This window comes from Loxodonta africana, chromosome 22 (genome assembly GCF_030014295.1).
Source record: "Loxodonta africana isolate mLoxAfr1 chromosome 22, mLoxAfr1.hap2, whole genome shotgun sequence".
NCBI lineage: Eukaryota > Metazoa > Chordata > Mammalia > Proboscidea > Elephantidae > Loxodonta > Loxodonta africana.
The window spans coordinates 26031323-26037380 of NC_087363.1; positions in this window are offsets into that span (position 1 = coordinate 26031323).

Sequence of the window (6058 nt, forward strand, 5' to 3'; positions counted from 1 at the left end):
GGCCTAGGGGACCCCGGCGTCCGGGCGGCCCGAGGCCCCGGGGCCCGGCGCGGGGTCCATGCGCCGAGGGCTAGCGAGGGAGCGCGAAGGAGGGAGAGAGGGAGGGAGAGAGGAGGGAGGCAGCCGGAGGCCGGGCGGGCGGCGGGCGGGCGCCGAGCGCTGCGGAGCGGCCCGTCTGCCTCGGAGCGGAGAAATCACATCCATATGGCCGGGCCCCCCGCCCCCGGCCCGCCCCCCGACCCCCCCGCTCCGCCTTTTCTTTTCTTTTTTTTTTTTCTTTTGGTGAACTGGGAGCTGTGGCTTCGCCCCACGCCCAGTGGGGGAGGGGGCGGGGGAGGGGTCGGGGTCGCGGTCTGCGGGGGGCGAACGGGGCTGTTATTTTTAGCTCGGCGGCAGGCCACAGCGGGAGGGGGTCGGGGCGGGGCGGGGGCGCGCTTTGAGCCGCGCGGGGCGTGCAGCTTGGGGATGCGATCCCAACTTTGCAAAGACACGGAGCCCTCCGGTGTTCTGGCCGTCAGCTCCCGGCTCCTCGGGCCCCCACACTCCCATCTCCACCGCGGCCGCCTCCGGCATCTCCTCCCCATCCTCGGCCGGAGCCCCGCCTGCGCCCGCGCCGCCCGAGCGCGCCTGCTGCCGGGCCGCTCTGTCTGTCAGTCCGTCTCTAGCTCCCCCGGCCTTGGCCTCCTTTCTTCCAGCGGCCCCGAGCTCCGTTTTGGTCACTCCCTCGCTCTCTCCCTCCCCTCCCCCTTCTCCCTCTACGAAAACATTTGCAAGTTTCCAAAAAAGCCACCGAGCCGCGCGGCCCGGGGCTGGCGGCTCCACCAGGCTCCGAGGAGGCGCCGCCGACTGACACCGAAACAGACCAGCCCGGCCGGCCCGGCCAAGTCTGGAGTCACCGCGACCCAACTCCGGCCCCCTCTCTCCGGGGTCGGCCCCCAGCCCCGACTTACTCCGAGCGCGCCGCCGCGGTCCCCGCCTTGCCATGGATGTCGGGCTCCCCCCGACAGCCTCCCCAGGACAGCGCCCCGTCCGCGGCCCCGGGGGGACTTCATGGAGCTCTCAGGATGCCCCCTCGCCGGCCTGGCCTCCAGCGTCCCCCGCCCGGCCGCTGTTCGGAGCCGCCGCCCGCCGCTCGCGTCCCTCGCCTCGGCGTCTGCCGCTCCCCCTCCCCCCGCGACCGGGCGCCGCGATCCTCCCCCGCGCCCTCCCTGGGCCGCTCCCGCTCCCCCCACCCCCCCGTCGCCTCCGACAGCGGCTGTGTGGAGGGGCAGAGCGGAGTCCGCGGCCCCCAGCCCCGGGACGTTTCTTTAGAGACAGTGGCCCAGGGTCGGTCCGCGGCAGGGTGTGATGTGAGTGTTGGGGGGACCGGACCGGGGAAGCTCTGACATCGGGGCGCAGGAACATGGCCCAGGGTGCTGCCACCGCTTCATTCTCGGCTCGGGAAGGCAAGACCTTTTTGATTTGTTTTGTTTTGTTTTGTTTTTGTCTGATTGTCCTGTCCGGGTGGGTGAATAGGAACCCTCAGCTTCGGAGCAGGCCCTTTTCACAGGAGGATCTCCTGGGGAGGCCGCCCGGTACCACCTCGCGCCTCGGCCGCAACGCTGTCTGTCTGCCCGCCGGGCTCCGGCACGGGCTGGGCTGGGGTCCCTGGGGAGATGGCTCCGCTGCCAGCCCCAAGCCAGGCTGGGCCGCCGCAGCCCTCCTGCCCCGCCCCACCCCGCCCCCAGTCCCCAGTCTCTTCTCTAGTCTGTGGGTCCGTAACGCTCTAGACCCGCTCCCCCCTTCACACCCGTCTCCAGCCTCAAGTCCCTCTCCCTTCCCTGTCTTTCCCTGGGTCCTGGTCTTTTGGAGTCTCGACCCATCCAGCCGCCTATCCGGCCTCCCTAGTCCCGCCTCTGGCCACACCCCGGGCGCCTGGAGGCCGCAGGCTCTGGGGCTTAGTCCGGACCCCCTGGGGCTCCGCCACCCCCCACCCCCCAGCGCTCTAGGTCAGCTCTGCTGGGGACCCTTGGTCTGGAGGAGGGGAGAGAGGAGTCTACCCCGCCCTGGCCGGACGTGGGCGGGGCTTACATGCTCCTGCAGGATAGAGGACGCTGGGGTTCTAAGAGGAGGGGGCTTTGGACCCTAGGTGACTATCTCCTGTACCAGGTGGTGGACCTGAGGCCCAGGGAGAGGCCAGGGACTCCTGGAGGGGAGGCCTTTAAGGATAGTCCAAAAAAACAACAACCACCAAACCCATTGCGGATGAGCCGATTCAGACTCATAGCGACCTCATAGGACAGAGTAGAACTGCCTCAGGGTTTCCAAGGAGCGGCTGGCAGATTTGAAGTGCTGGCCTTTTGGTTAGCAGCCGAGTTCTTAACCACTGCACCACCAGGCCTCCAAGAATGGTCTAAACGCGTTGCCTTGGAGTGGATTCCGACTCATAGGGACCCTATAGGACAGAGTAGAACTGCCCCAGAGGGTTTCCAAGGAGCACCCGGTGGATTTGAACTGCTGATCTCCTGGTTAGCAGCTGAATGCTTAACCATTGTGCCACCAGGGCTCCAAAGATGGTGTAGAGGAAGCAAATGCGAATCTTAGGTCCTTGAAAAGATCATTTGGGCTGGGTGGCAGCTCCTGCTTGACCCACTTACCCGTTGAATGTCCTGGGCTCCGTGACACTCCCACTGTCTGGGCCTCAGTTTCCTCATCTGTTAAATGGTGGAGCTGATCAGTTGATTTAAAGGGCACTTTCAACTTTACTGTTTAGTGTGCAGGCCTGTGGGTTCTCCTGTGCCACAGACACAGCCTGTAAAAATCAAGCTCCTCAGGGCCCCCAAACCCATCCCCCATTGCAGGAATGGTGTCTGCCCTCAAAGTGAGTGGGTCCCCAAGATTAAACCCTAAGGCTGCTGAAATGCAGCTTCGCTCAACCTTCCTGGCAGCCCACTCCCACTAGACTCAAGCATACCCACCTTTTGCCCTGCACCCACTGCCATCTTCCCAACACAGTTGTCTGGTCATACCCCTCCTCTGGGCCCCACTGGCCTCAAGTTTCTTGTCCTGGCATTCAATGACTGTGCACAAAGATGATTCCCCCAACAGGTACTGTCCACTAGACTCCAGATCTCCCCCCGCCCCATTCACTCCCCATGCCCTTGCCCTTGCAGTTCCCTCTCCAAGACTGCACTCCTCTGCCTGATGTAAAGCATACCCCTCCTTCCTTGTGACCTTGCCTCCTCCATTACTGCTGGGATTGTGATTTCAACACTGCCCCCTATGGTTTGCGGGTTCCTTGGGCGCAGGAACAGGACCCAGGTGCCCAGAGTGATCTTGGGTTTTATATTCTGATGGTCTCAGCTTTAAGTCTCTGTCTCTAAGTGACTCCGTTCTAAGTTTTATGGTTAGATGACCACCGCCGCCACCCCTTCCCCACCTTGGTGATGGGGAAAGAGCATTTATGGAGGGTTTAAGGGAACTGGGAGGTAAACTAGGGGCTGATGGAGGGAATTTTTCTCAGATCTGATACCAGAAAGCTGAAATTGGGAAATAAATAATATTTTAGCTTGGGAGGACTGGAGTAAGCTGTGGACAGGGCCACGGTGAAGGGATCTGGGGGGCTCCTGGGCCCCTTAAGGACATTCTCCTTGCTGTAACTCCTGTGGCTCACTCCAGAATGTCTTGCTGGACATTCCACTGCTGTGGGTGGTGCTACTGACCCCCTAAATCCCCCCCAGGCCTCTGGTTAAAATGCCACCATGGGGGTGGGGGTGTCACACATTAACCGGCACACCCCAGTGCCTGGCAGATCAAGCCTGCCTTTTTTGAGAAGCAGGCCCTAGGGCCCCAGGGTCAGTTTCGGGTCAGTTTCAATGGTGTTTGGAAAGGCCTGGCTGGTGGGGAGTGGGGAGTAAGTCCCTGTGGGGATTCCCCTCTCTGATCCCCAGGCTGGGCCCAGGAGGAAGAGCCAAGGCAGCTACTGGAGCTTAAGGCTGGAGCAGGGGCTGGATGCTGGCTCTGTCCCTGCTGGCGTGGCCACCCTCAGTCGACAAGACTCTGCTGCCGCCACTGCCACTGTGTGTAGGGCTCTGGCCAAGGTACACAGACCCTGGGGCCAAGGTGGACACCAGACACAAACAGGAAAGACAGAAGCTCAGCTCTCCGAGCTCTGCAGCCCAGCCCCCCCTCCCTTGGGGCCTACCCCCCTCAACCCAGGGAGCTCTCTGAGACCAAAAGTCCTCGTTTGCTTCTGAGTTATCACACTCCCCGACATTTTGTCCCAATCCTAGCCCCAAACTCAGCCTGACTGAATACCAAGCTCAACGCGGATCCCAGATTGAGCTCTACCCCATACTGAACACTGACCCCAGGCTGAGTCCTCATCCAGTCTGACCCCTAACACTTGACTGAACACTGACCCCGGGCTGAACCTCCACCAGGCCTTAATCTCAGATTTCTGGAAGCTTTTCGAGGCAAAAGGCTGGTAGGGAAGGGGATGGCTAGGCCAGAAGTGAAGTGAGGTGCCACTTTTACAGCTGTTTCGGCTGCTCATAAACACCCCCCACCTGGCTGAGGCAGCTGGTCGGGTTGCCCCCTCCCCTTGCAGCAGGAAGCCAGGCTTTCTCACCCCTCAGGAAGGCAAAGAGAGGGAAATGGGGGTGCAGGGGGCCAGGAGGCAGATCACATGGTCATAAGCCCTCTGCCGTGGTAATGCCAGATTCACAGACATGTCTTCAATGTGGACACGCTTAGTCCGCCCCAGGGCACAGCGCAAGTACCCACACACTCGCCCAGTGGGGGTGCTATAGTCTCGTCCCTCCCAGCAGTGCTCCCCTGGACCCCACTTACCTGGGACCCACAAGACCTTCTAGAGTGGGCCCTGCAGCCTGAGGACAGGCTCAGGTTGGCCAGGAGGAGGCCATAGATGGCCACCAAGCTGCTTCTATGGTTCAGACCCAGGCAAGGACGTTACTGATGGGGACAGGAGAAGGCCTGAGTCAGAGCTTTCACTTGAAAAGAAAAATTAATTATTTTTTACCAAGCACTACTCTGGCTTAGGACTTTGTCCAGACTCCTGGTGGGGGAGGTACAGTCAGGCCAGGGTTTGGGTGCCCTGGGCTGGCACCCCTCCCCCCAGGGGTCTGCCTGCCAGGCGCCCTGGGCGGGCTCAGCGCCTCCGTGTGTGCACTCCTCAGTGGCTCCCTCCTTGCCCCCCTGAACCTCTCTCAACGAACCCTCCTTCTCTGTCCCTGTGTCCCTGCAACTCCCCACTTGCCCTTTCCACATCTCAGGAATGTCAAGTGACCACCAGGTATGAGCACAGCCTCTACAGGTGACTTCATTCAAGTTTCAGGCACCCTGAGAAATCAGGTGGGGCCTGAGGGTGGGTCATACCCATGTCACAGGCAGAAAAACTGAGGCCCGAGAAGACTTGAACTCCCATCACTGGATGCCCAGTGGCTGCCAGCTGGAAGAGTTGTGAGGACCCTTGTTCCACCCCAGCCCTTGACCTGAGCCCCTGCAGCCCTACAGCCACTCCATATCTGACTCCTTACCTACTTGAATGGGAGCCCCAGGCATGAAGCCAGCCAGGCAGCCCTCTGTGCTGCTCCCCGGTGCCACCCGTGCTCAAGGTCTGCTTATGCCGTTACAGGTCATAGGGGCAGGGAGATGTGGACAGGATGACCTTTCTCTGTGGGTCTGTGGAATGAGTTGTGGCAGAACCCGGGCTGGACGCTGAGGGTGAAGACGTGTGCAGACAGGGAGAAAGAAACCATACAAGATCCCAAACACCTTACCCTAGGGCCTCGCGCTCCTGGCCAGAGGCTGCCATTCTACCTGAGCCCAGCCTGAGCTGGTTTGTGTCTGGGAGTCCTGGGCTCGGCTTGACGAGGTGTAATGATTCACATGGCAGCTGCCGCTCAGCACATTCCAGCCTCAGCCCCCACTGCCCAGCACGTGAGGTGGCTGGCCCCAAGTACCCTGCAGCCGCCAGGGCACGTTCCTAGGACTCCTGGCCCCAGGGACTAAGCCTCCCCAGGACTTCCAGGCTCCTGGGGAGGGCACCGTACTTTAC